At 36.6% G+C, this 12,836-nt stretch overlaps 1 pseudogene; it reads right to left on the reverse strand.

The window, feature by feature from the left end:
* LOC133869011 (uncharacterized) overlaps nt 1–12,836 on the reverse strand; it is a 91,690-nt pseudogene that overhangs the window by 59,357 nt on the left and 19,497 nt on the right.

Consider the following 12,836-nt stretch of genomic DNA (forward strand, 5'->3'; position numbering starts at 1 on the left):
TCGTATATTCCATATTTGATTGATATTGTAACATTCTCTATTTATGATGAATTGTAATCAAATTACCATGATTTGATTACCATATTAGTGTTTACTCTAAACCCTATATATAAATAGGGACCTTTGTATTGTAGACAATCAAGTTAATAAGAGCACAATGTAGCTCTTTAAGCTTTACCCTGTGAACGTGGGTCATAGACCAAACTATATAAAATCTCTGTCTCTTTTCTCTTTCATGCTTCCGCTATTCTCTCTCTTTAGATTCATACACAAATCTCAACATGGTATCAGAGTTACAGACCTATGGCCTTTCAAGGACCAAGTATTCACTGCCACCAACAACCACCATCATCCGCTGCTGGCCGCCAGCAGCCGCCTTCCTCCACCGCCTACCACCACTCTCCTACCGACTTTCCGGCGAACTCAAAAAAAATAAAAAATAAAAGTAAAGGAAAAGAAAACCCCTCTTTTGAATATTTTTTTTTTTTTGCCTATTTTGTTGTGATCTGCGGCTCAATCTATTGGCGAACTTGGCACAATATGGTTTGGCCCTTCACAGGATTAACGGCTAATTTCTCTTTCGAACCATCATTGTAAGTTGCGGTTTGGCCCCTCATGGGATTAACGGGTATTCTCCATTCTCCGGCCGTCTCCTTCAGCCTTTTGGCACAATGTGGCTTGACCCTTCACAGGATTGACAGCTAGTTTTCGTTCTCCGACCATCATTGTCAGTTGCAGCTTGGCCTCTCATGGGATTAACAGCTAGTCTCCGTTCTCCGGCCGTCACTTTTAGCCTTTCTCGCCAGCACCGTTTTGATCCAATCATCGACTTCGGCTGCATTTAAATCCAGCTTCTAATTTCAAACTCAAGGTTCCAGAATCTTCCACCTTGAATTTTCCGTATTTTCCATATTTGATTGATATTGTAACATTCTCTATTTGTGGTGAATTGTAAGCTATAAATAGGAACCTTTGTATTGTAGACAATCAAGTTAATAAGAGCACAATGTAGCCCTTTAAGCTTTACCTTGTAGACGTAAGTTATAAATCGAACCACGTAAAATCTTTGTCTATTTTCTCTCTCATGCTTCCGCTATTCTCTCTCTTTAGATTCATACACAAATCTCAACAAATTAAGTTAATTAAATGGCCGGATGGGACCTTCTTTAGCCATGTGATGTAGAAAGGTGATATATACCTGCTGGCTGTTGCAAATCTAAAAGGGAAGGAATAAAGAGATCTCTTGGGAGGCAAGTTCTGATCATGACGTTCTTGGGAAGCAAGTTCTCGACTTGGGTACTGAGGCTGTCGACAAGATCTGGGATGGTGGAAATCGAACAGAGGTGTCAGCGTCACAGAAATGCGAAGGCAAAATCTGCTGCAAGTTAAAATCAAAGCTTGGACTTATGGAATTGAACGTCGTTTAAGTCTTGCGAGTTTAAAGGATACCTGCCTCACCTTTGTAGGGAAGGAATAAAGAGAACTCTTCCCAAGTACATTGCCCATGCACGTACATTTCAACTTTATTCTTATCACATTAAGGGAAGAAATAAAGACAAGACTTATTCCCAAGTACATGTGAACTTTAATTTATTCTTATCACATGTCCTTCTTTAAGAAACTACAGCCCGAGCCTGTTAATTAAAAACATGTTTACCATTGGTTCTCCAACAGTCCGAATATTGAGCATATATAATCTAGATAAAATTTTCGGTTAGCTATATTTACCATCTTCCAACTATTATCTTTCTTGCAATTTTTTTTTTTTTATAATGTTTCAGTTTTTATAATATCTTTCAATTTACTACTAATGTTGCAGTGTCTCCCTTTCGCAAGTCAAAACTACTGTCTTAATTTGGCACGGGAGATATTGCAAAAAGATTAATGTTATATAGCAAATTTTAAGAAAAAAATAAAGAATTGCTTAGAATTGTCACGTCAGTAATAGCTGTGGAATAAAAATGTTATTTCTAGCTAGGCTAGCATTACTCTTACAAAAAATTAATAAAATATTGAAGGGACAATGCAAAATTGATGAATGTTAGAAATGAGTAAATGCAGCATCAATTCGATCTCTAAAGGTTTTAACCGAGGATATAATGTCATTTACCATGCATATTGTGTTAAAGGATTTGAAATTGTCTTTATATTATGATGGGATTTAGGTAAGATCTCCCTGTTGGTCTCATATAAAATTCACAATAAATGGTGTTTAACCGAATATGAATATATATATATACATACATACATATATATATATATATATATATATATATATATATATATATATATATATATATATATATATATACCTCTGTGTGAGTGTGGAGTCCCCCACCCACGGCTTCTACGACGAGGTGAGATCTCGGCCATCCCCTCTTTGAAGTGGTAGGGGAGACGGTAGCCTTCACCCTTCTCCTCTGCTAGGATCGAGGTGAAGGTACGTGGCTCCATTCATTCTATTTTTTTTTTATTATTATTTTTTATTTAATAATAAGTGAGAAGAAATTAAAATTTCAGAAGGGGAACAAAACTAAAAAAACAAAATTTGGTGCTCTATTTCATAAAAATATATACCTAAAATTTAAAAGAGAGTTTTAAAATTTTGTAACATTTTCCAAACCTTGGAGGGGTGGTTCTGTCCTTGATGGATATAATTAGAATTTCATATAGATTATGTGTATAATGCACCCACTTTTTATTTTCTAAGCAAAAACAGGTAAATGAGGAAGACCATATGATGCACCGACTTTATTACGTGGTTGTGAGCGACTTGTTCAAAACAGTATAATGAAGAGAGTGACTTTTAAAGTGATTAGAATTTAGAGAGTGATTTTTTCTTTTGTTTTTCCTGGGGAAACACTAAGAAACAGTTTATAAATGAGTTAAAACCCGGTGATGAATTTTTTGTTTTAATTTCCAAATACTATAAGTGAACATAAGTTACAACTTGTTCAAAACGTACAGTACTCAACGAGAATAGCATGTGATATGTATTTTTTAATTAGTAATATTTCAGCTTCTTCTTTTTTTTCTTTTTTGTTTTTATTCCACTAGAAATTCTAGATATAGGAAGCTGGCAATTCTTGTCTACACAAGGACATCAGTAAGAAATTCTAAAACAAATAAACTGAAATGGATAAAGAGATAAAATCTTAGAGCTATATATAAAGAAGGTTATCGCCTCCCAACAATGATTTTTTATTTGAATCTAAAATGGCCATTTTGACCTTTTTTAATTCTAGGCTTTCTTTGTTTCAGCTTAAAATGATTTCCACTAAAATCAATTTTTAGTGTTTAGCGCATACTGAAAATCACAAATATTTTTATGTTTTCATTTAATCATCATGATATTAACCTATAAAAATTAATTGTCATTCACATCATAAAAATATTAATATAAAAATATGTAACAAAAGTTCCAGCGGTGGTATTGCGGTAGTCTCGCGATTTGAGAATAAGAAGTTCAAGTTTGGAAAATGGTTTACGATTTTAAAAAAATGAAACCATTCTATAGAAATTAAAGAAGCTTTTCGGTCAAACCAAAAATATTTTCAATTAACTATTATTTTAGATTGCACCAAAATACTTTCAATTGCACCATAACAAACGGAGCCATAAGGTTTAGTTGTGAAAATAATTAAAGACTCCAAACAACCACAACCAAACAGATAACCAAATATGTAAAGCAGTAAAAAGAGATAACACAGATATTTGGTTACGAATTGGAAACTATTTGCACCAAAGAGAAAAACCACTACGGGGCAGCTAAACCTAGAAAATCAATTATACCGAAGAAATAGCGAATTGCAAGAAGTTCGTACTCACAACCCTTTGAAGTAGCTACTCTCTTGAATTATAACAAACGCTTACTTGTCTGACTCTCTCCCAGGCCTTTCTAGAGAGTTTTTTAATTGATCTTCCTTAATTGGAGCTCCTCTCCAGTTAGCTTCAATGGTTGAACAAATACAAGCAACACTCTAAGAGAGATATATAAATATGTTTAAGCCTAATAAACCTTCTCTTAGCACAATGGAATTCTCTATTGGAATTCTTAAACAAAGACTGCCTAGAAGCCTTTTTAAATAGGCTTTAGAAACCCTAAAACAAGTCATGAACGTATTTCTAAGTGGCGGCGTCCGGACAGGCTGATGTGTGTCCGGAGACTGAACGAAAAGAAAAACTTTCTATGAAGCGTGTCCAGACAAGCAACCCTAGTATCCGGATACTTGCATAAAAAATCTTCTTGGGAAGTTGTGTCCGTTGGGGCGTTCGGACATCTTTGAGAACAGGTACTCTCAGGAAGTTGCGTCCACTGACCTATCCGGACACTATTCAGAACAAGAGTTCTCTGGAAGTTGCGTCTGCTGGCTGTCCGGACACTATGCAGAACAAGAGCACTCAGTGGGTCATGTCCAGACACGACTTCTGGCTGTCCAGACACTAAAGAAAATATCTTGACTTCTGAATATTCTGAACTTCATTTTCTTCAATAAACATGTAACATTTTGTCACATGAATACAACCAATATAAAAAACTAACAAACTCCCATTTTGGCCATTCTGTGACAAAACGGTATACTAGAAAAAATTGCTCCCCCTTTTTGTCACAAAAGGACAAAGGGTAATTAAAAGAGTATACAACCCTGAAAAAAATAGTCCACAAATCCAAATAAAACTAAGTCCAGAAAGTAACAAGAAAAAATGTTATCAAAGAAATCAACAAAACAAATGTCATGGCACTTGATCCTACTGATCTTCTGGGAGAATGTTGCGGAGAGTGGTCCGAACGTTCAACTTGATCTGTGCAACATCAGTCTCCATGAGAAAGTTAAGGCACACAGAGTGATTTTGTCAATGAGAGAACCAAAACATGCATGTATTTAAAACTGAGAAATCAGTCATATAGCAAAGAAAAATATCCAAAAATATATATGAGATGCAAGTAAATATGGGAAAAGTTTCTTTGCATTAAAATGAAACCAAAATATTCACTCAACTCATGTCATGCGTGTAGTGTGTAAAAGCCAACCAATAAGCAAATAGAAAAAACCATTATGCATCCCCCACGCCCCCCCCCCCCCCCCTTTTTATTAAAACAGTTGTACACAAAAAAAAAAAGGAAGAAGAAGAAAGAAAAAGAGACATGCTTAGGGAATGAAGTGAGACTAAAGGAAACACGGGAGTCTATCCCTAGCATATAAAGAGACATGTTTAGGACATGTCACAATCACCAATGGCTTTTCTAAGGAATTCAAATCTGCCTCCATCGAGAGGTTTGGTAAGGATATCGGCCAATTGATTATCAGTGGGCACAAAATTAAGAGATACCACCTGGTACTCAGCCAGATCTCGAATAAAATGGAGTCGTATGTCTATGTGCTTGGTGCAGGAGTGCTGAACCGGATTCTTGGAAATATTGATGACATTTGTATTGTCATAATGAACAGCCATGGTACCCTGCGCAAAGCCGTAGTCAGATAAAAGTTGCTTCATCCAGAGCAACAGAGTGCAGCATATACTAGCAATTATGTACTCCACTTCAGCAGTGGAGAGGAAAATAGAAGACTATTTCCTACTTAGTCATGCAACCAAATTAGTGCCAACATAAAAGCAGCTGCCCGACGTGCTTTTTCTATCATCCTCATTACCAGCCCAGTCAACATCTGAATAGCCTGCAAGAACAAGATTTGTGCCTCGAGAATACCAAAGACCATAATTGACAATGTCATTAACATACCTGATGATACGTTTGAGAGCAATAAGATGGAATTCCATGGGATTAGCTTGAAAGCGAGCACAGACACCTACATTGAAAGCAATATCAGGTCTACTAGCTATGAGATACAAAAGGCTCCCAATCATACTTCGATAAAGAGTAGAGTCCACACTTTTCCCTATGAGATTCACACTGATTTTGATACTTGTGCTAATTGGAGTACGAGCATGACTCTTACCATCCAGAACAAACCACTTGACCAAGTTTTTCGCATACTTAGATTGAGAGATGAAAATACCTTCAGGTGACTGTTTAACTTGAAGACCGAAAAAATTATTTGACTCCTCAATCATACTCATCTCAAATTCTTGCTTCATTTCATTTGAAAATTCATGAGTTTAAGAATCAACTGTGGCACCAAAGATGATATCATCTACATAAATTTGACCAATAAGCTTGTGCTCACCTTGGTTCCGAATGAACAGAGTTCAGTCAGCATAGCCTCTTGTAAAGCCTCGTGCCAATAAATAAGTTGTAAGACGTTCATATCATGCCCATGGGGCTTGCTTGAGACTATATAGTGTTTTCTTAAGTTTGTAGACATGCTGAGGATGATGAGGATCTTGAAATCCTTTGGGTTGTTCTACATAGACTACTTCTTGAAGTATACCGTTTAAGAAAGCACTTTTAACATCCATCTGATAAAGCTTGAACCCGAGATGACATGCAATAGATAACAGAATTTTGATGGACTCTAGACAAGCCACAGGAGCAAAGGTTTCATCAAAATTCACACCCTCTAACTGTGTGTACCCTTGAGGAACAAGACGAGCCATGTTCTGAACAATTGTGCCATGTTCATCAGACTTATTCTTGAATATCCACTTTATGCCAATGATATTGTGATCAAGAGGTCTGGGAATGACAGACCATACATCATTCCTAGTTAGGGCTGGCAATTTTGACACGACCCGACAACCCGACACGAACACAACACAAAATTAGCGGGTTTGGGTCTACCTTAAACGGGTTTGGGTCATAAACGGGCTGACCCGTCTATGATCCATTTATCTTGGTCTGGCAAGTCGGGTCGCAAGTCACCCACGGGTGACCCGCCAGACACGATTAACCCTTTTTTTCTTTTCTTTTTTTCCAGTTAAAAAAAAAAAAAAGGAGAATGGCCGAATGGGAAATTGGGGGGAATGATCTGAAAAGTGAAAACATAGTGAAAAGTTGAAAACAAAAGAATCAAAACAGTGAAAATACAAAATTGGAAAAGTGAGAAAAGTGAAAACCCTAACTTTTTCTTTTTTGATTTTTCCTTTAACCTCGCCTAGTCGCCTAGTCGCCGCGCCGCCGCCCTTCTCTTCTTCTTTAGCTCCGCGTTGCCACCCCGTCTTCTTCCTCCCGCGAGACCCAATCGAAAACTGGACCCGCACGACGCTCTCTCTCTCAAGTCTCTCAAGTCTCTGCTCTCCTCTGCTCTCCTCGTCTCTCTGCCGCTCTCTCTCTTTCTCTTCGGCCAATGTCGCATCCGGTACCGCCGAGTCTGCCAATATGTAAGATGATTTCCATTTTTAATTTTTTATAACCTCATTATTGTGGGTATTAAAATCATAATCATGATGCTTGCCTGCTTGTTCAAAATCTGTTCAGAAATGTTTTTTGAAGAAATATTTTGTGATTTTGTGAACAAATGGAAATCACATCAACAAATGTGGGTGCTCTACTGCCTTTTTTCAATACATTTATGCTATAAACAAATGGATTTGGTAATATTCAATTATTGCTCTGTTGTTCTCTTCTTCCATGTGGCTGACTTGCTCGACAAATATACTTTAATGCATCTGTAAATGCATAAAAAAAGAAGAAAAAGAAAAGAAAAGAAATTGCTTAGATGAAACCCATTTTATGAAGATTGGGATGTGCAAATCAATGGGAAGAAGCATTTTTTTCGTTGTAATGTGGTCCTTTTTGTTGTTGCTATTTACAGTCCACAATGCGTATGATTTGCGTGATCCATTGTCTGTAATTGGGAGCAGCTTCAGTTCCACCCCTCTCTTCTTCGGATTCAATCTCACATTCCACACCCACCACCACTTCCTTCATCCTTTTCAAGCCCGTCTCACCATGTGGTCTATTTCTTGTCTTTGTTCTACTTGTTTGATTGAAGTTGATGCATTATGGTCATACCCAATGACTCACAAACCTAACCTTAGCCAGTAGCCATTGACAATCTTCTGGAATTGATGATGTATTTGGTTTACTGTCTATGATGTATTTAGTCTACTAGGAGTAGGAGTTTAGAGATGAATTGCTAAAATTATTATTATTTCATTTAAATACCGACAAAAGTAACAACCCCCCCTCCCCCCCAAAAAAATAATAATATATAAAAAAAAAATAATAAAAGCACTTTTAAGTTAAACTGGTTAAACGGGTCGTGTTGACCCAATTCGACCCATAATGTTAAACGGTTTCACGGGTCGTGTCGGGTGACCGGTGAAATTATCGTGTTCATGTCGTATCTGGAGCCCCAACCCTTTAACATAAACGGATCGTGTTTGGGTCTAAGTTAAACGGGTTGCGAGTCTTAACGAGTCGTGTCGAGTACCCGTTTTGCCAGCCCTATGAATCCTAGTGAACTAATGAATTCATCATGCATAACAGCAACCCAGCTTTTATCTTGTAAAGCTTCTTCTACTTTCTTGGGCTCATACTAAAAGAGATAACAGTTGTAAGAGACTTGATTTACCACTTTATTTCTTAGTCAAGGACCTTCATTGACATCTCCAAGAAGCTGCTTGTGAGGATGATTCAGTTTGACACGTGAAGATGGTTATTTGGAAAGATTGGCAACATCAAATTCATCTTGAGAAGATATAGACTCCCTGGCTGGATTTGGAGTAGACACGGCTTCTTGAGGAGGAGTGGCCTGCTCAGCTTCAGGCGGAGGAGGAGGCTTGACTGAAACTGTAACAGTACTAGATGACTCCAAGGATCTATCAATAGGCTGTAAGTGCTACCCCTCACTAGAAGACCCAGTTACTTCATCATCAATCACAACATTTATTGATTCCATAACAATGATAGTCCTTTTGTTGAAAACACTGCAAGCATGGCTGGTAGAGGAGTAGCCCAGAAAGATTTCTTCATCACTTTTAGCATCAAACTTGCCTAAATTTTCTCGGTCTCAAAGAATGTAGCATGTGCTTCCAAATACATGCAAATATTTAACTGTAGACTTCTTTCCCTGCCATATTTCATAAGGAATCTTGTTAGTCTCAGGCCTGAAGTAGACTCAATTGATGATGTGGCAGGCAGTGTTGACAACTTCTCCCCAAAAGTGTTGAGCTAGGTCCTTGGCATGGATCATGACCCGAGCCATCTCCTGAATTACCTTATTTTTCTGTTCTACTACACCATTTTGTTGAGGAGTGATAAGAGAAGAAAATTCATATTTAATACCATGTTGATTGCAAAATTCATCAAAGCTGGAATTCTCAAATTCTCTCCCATGATCACTACAGATTCTCATGATAGAGCACTTTTGCTCAATCTGAATTTTCTTGAACATTTTTTGAGCTTGATCAAAAGCATTTGATTTTTCCTGAAGCAAACGAACCCAAGTATACCAGGAATAGTCATCCACAATGACCAAGATGTATTTCCTTCCACCCAAACTAGCTATTCTTGTAGGCCCCATGAGATCCATATGAAGAAGTTCTAGATTTCTAAAAGTGAGAATACCTTACATCTTCTTGTGTGATGCACGAGTTTGCTTCCCCAACTAACATGGTCCACACATTCCCTTCTCAATTCTGTCTATCTTGGGTAAGTCCTTGATAGCTTCTTTGTTGATAATCTTGATCAGATCATTGTAGTTCAAGTGTCCCAACCGCTGATGCCAAAGCTCACCATTATGAACTGTCACCTTGTTGCAGGTGATTTGAGAATCTGAAGTAAGGCTAGACAGACCATAGCAGTTATCTACTATTCTTTCTCCACCCATCAGCCACTTGTCATTGCAATCAAAGATATTGTATTCTTTGTTCGAGAATTGCACTACAAGATCATTGTCACATAATTGATTGATGCTGAGTAAGTTTGTTTTGAGTCCTTCCACATACAGTGACTCTTGAGAAGCAGGAAATCGAGAAATTTCAATGATGCCTTTCCCAATGACCTTGGATTGACTGCCATTTCCATAGGTGATCTTGCCACCTTTGCCTTCATTGAGCTCTTTAAAGAGAGTTTTATCACTTGTCATATATTTAGAGCATCCACTATTTAAATACTACAAACAAGTATCAAGCACATTTAATGCAGTATGAATAACTAAGCAAATGTGATCTTTTTTTCTAACCCATACTTGTTTATCCTTGGTATTTTTCTTATCACCTTTATTTATTAACATGGCATAGTTTTTTTCATCAGCAGAAAGAGCCACCAATTTTTCACTTATGATTTTGACTTGTTCACTTAGTGCTCTTAATTGATTCTCAATTCCTAGCTCATCTTTCCTAGGAACATGCTGTTTAGCCCAAGGTTTTTGAGAGCGGATCTAAAAGCAATATGGTCGAGTATGACCAATGATACTTCAGTGATGACATGTAGTGATGAATTTAGATTTAGATTGCTTCTTGACAGGGATTTTACATTCAACTTTTATATGATCATGCAAATTGACATTTTTTCTTTTACCCCCATAATCAATGAGTCTCATTATCAGATATTGTAGGTTTAACAAACATGGTTCTAGAAGTAGAAGCAACATATGAAGAAGAAGAAGCAATTTTATCAAAACCCAAACCAGATTTGTCAGTACAGCATTTTTTATCACTTAGCAATTGAATGAGTTTATCACTAGAGAATTTTTTTTCATTTGACTTTTTGATTCATTCAATTTATCTTCCAGAGAGTTAACCTTTTCAATCAATTTGATTGTTTAAGTTTCAAATTCTTGATGTCTCTAACTAATCGAGCGGGTTTCAACAGTAACAAGTGGGTTTGAATAGTACCGAGCTCGAGTTCAGATAGGGCTTAACCGGGCGGATATCAAGCGGGACCTCGAGCCCGACCAGCTTGTTTACAGCCCTGCTTCTAGCGTCCCATGGAAAGGAAAAAACTGCTTCGCTATTGACACCCAACTAGATGGATTACCTTCTTGAAATTATGATAATGTTTTGAAGTATGAATATGATATGTGGAGTTCGAGTGAATGATGTGGCTGTATGTTATGGTTAGGAGTTTTGAAAACTAAGATTGCAATGGAACATGAATGTGATTTTAGAGTGAGTATAAAGTTTGGAGATTTAAGTTATACAAATTGTTTAAGAAATGACATGTTGAACTGTTAATGTTTTATAAATAAAGTATGTGTTAAAGGCATGATTCATGAAATGAAATGTATATTGTTTTAAGCATGAAGCATAAGCATATGACATACAACATGGTTACTTACGTGCCACAAGAGCACAACCAGTCTCAATGGAAAAGAGCTTATGTATATTTCTATCGGATGGTTGCATGATTTAAACGCCATTGTTTTCTAACTTAAGGGTTATGTAAACCTGAGCAAACAAACCACAAAGTATTATCATAGGTGAGGTCGTACATAGTTGTTTCTACAACAGAACTTCTACGTATAATCTTAGCTGCCTAGTATGTTTAAATGTTTTCTATTAGTTAGTATTTGTTATATCAGTTATGAGAGTTTTCAAACAAAAGTTTATAAAATTGGTGGCTATTATAGTGTACGCGTGACTAAAAAGGAAAATTGGTTCTTTGCGAAAACTCAGTGAATAATATACCTATGAGGTCCTAGTGAATTTATTTATGCTAAAACGGTAGGCTCATAATTCTACCTATGTGGATGCGGCAACCCCCACAACCGTACAGACATTGATGCTTTGGTTCCAGGTTCTGCAGAAATAGATATTGACTCGTCCACCTAGCATATGGGATGCTATAATTGGAGCACATCGCGACAGTCATAAGTCACGGACTCATGGATAGTTTGCATTTTGGGTATTTTATTTATGGCTCGTGTCTTACGTGGCACATATATTTATTGAGACTGTATTTTAGTATGTAATTAGTGTAATATGTTTTATAAGCTTTAAATAGATAGACGTGTAAATGGTTCTTGTTGTAATTAACTGTTATGTATTAGATGTATTTTCACTTATGATATGTATTCCGTTGCACATTGATATTTATATTCCACCATCTTAGATGTAATTCTGAATATCAGGTACATGTTATGGAACATGTACGTTATGTTTGATGTGTGTTTTAAATAGTACTTGCAAGCGCACGAATCGTTTGCAATATAGTATGTGCAATGTTTGACTCCATCAAGCTTTTCTAATTGACCCATGTAACGAGTGTTGGGCCAGTGACTCCCAAACCAGATGGTTTTAGGGCACTAGATGTAAAAACATCCCTAAGGGCTTAATTACTCAAGTCAAAAAGGCTACGAAGTTAAACTAGCCAAACAATCATCCAAACTGAAATTCTCATCTTTTTACGCGAACACCCAATGCTTAATGAGGCAAGGGGCCCAGTTACTCAATGAGAAGTCAAATTGGTGATATTATTCTAAGCAGATTTTTTTTTTTTTTTTTTTTTTATATTTATATATATACAACAATAAGCCAATGTTTCATCAATAAGTCATCCTACAAATCTCAAGACACATAAATTTTAATTCAAATCTCATACCCCACAGAAACAATGCTAATGTGCTTGTGATAAATAATTTAAACATGTCAAGTCTCTCTAATCCAAAGATGAGTCAAAAGATCTCAGATTTAAATGATATGCAAAATTCAAAATGTTAAACAGACCAATGAGATGCAAACCATTAGTAAGATGTAACCATGCTCAACTAACAATAAGGTTTTTTTTTTTTTAAAAAAAAAAAAATGAGTATTAAACAAGGCAACAAAGCAAGAATTAAATGAAAACAGACAGAAATGTCTACCCCACCCCCAAACTAGAGATACAATATCGAAAAGTGATGCAAGTTAGGAACACTGTAAGAGAAGCGCTCCCCCAAACTTGAATGGCAGACACTGTCCTGAAAATTATAACTAAAACACAAGAAATAAAA

This window comes from Alnus glutinosa, chromosome 5, assembly GCF_958979055.1.
Source record: "Alnus glutinosa chromosome 5, dhAlnGlut1.1, whole genome shotgun sequence".
In the NCBI taxonomy this organism is placed as follows: domain Eukaryota; kingdom Viridiplantae; phylum Streptophyta; class Magnoliopsida; order Fagales; family Betulaceae; genus Alnus; species Alnus glutinosa.